Genomic DNA, 769 nt, shown 5'->3' with positions numbered 1-769 from the left:
AGACCGGAAGCGAGGTGCCGCCACGAGAAATAGTCAAAATGGAGATGCGGGCCAGTGACATCACTGAAGGGTGGCACATGCGTCTCACGAACAGGTAGTGAATGCTATATTGGAAGAAGAAGGTGATACCCGCAGAACCTAGCAACGGAGCTGGTGTATGTCAAGACAGCTTGACAAATATTGGAAGTGCTAAGCTGTTACCGGGAGAGATGGACAGGCCCTATACAATTGAATTACTATTTTCTCTAATTGTGAACTTTGCCATGGAAGTACCTGATCATCATATTATTTAAGAGACCACCAGGGATCATCTGTCACACGCCCTGAGGAAGAGCATACGCTCGATACGTGTTGGCAGCCGGTGACAGAAGGACGTTTGTGCTGGAGTTTGGAGAGGACACTGGATGACCTGTGACTGATGAGTAGCTGAGTGTTAAGGTTCTGGAGCCTTCAACTCTGTTTACATCTATATGCACCATTAACACTATCATCTGGTACAGCCTCCCATTATCACCTGTGCTATGGTGTTTTAATGTATCTGATTGCTGATCAAACCACATGTTTTTATTATTGTGTGGAGTTGTGTTAATAAATTGCACAGTATTTAATTTTATTACACTATGTTCCGTGTTTACGCTTTTTTTCTTTCATATATGGGAAAATTATGCCGTATATTAGGTATTTTCTACTGTGTCAAGAGAAAAACGACTAAGAAAAGCTTTGCTTCAATCATATCATTATTTGTTGGTATATTGAGTTACACATTGAA

Source organism: Taudactylus pleione, unplaced genomic scaffold (assembly GCF_031769625.1).
Source record: "Taudactylus pleione unplaced genomic scaffold, aTauple2 ptg000352l, whole genome shotgun sequence".
In the NCBI taxonomy this organism is placed as follows: Eukaryota; Metazoa; Chordata; class Amphibia; order Anura; family Myobatrachidae; genus Taudactylus; species Taudactylus pleione.
This window is presented reverse-complemented; position numbering follows the sequence as displayed.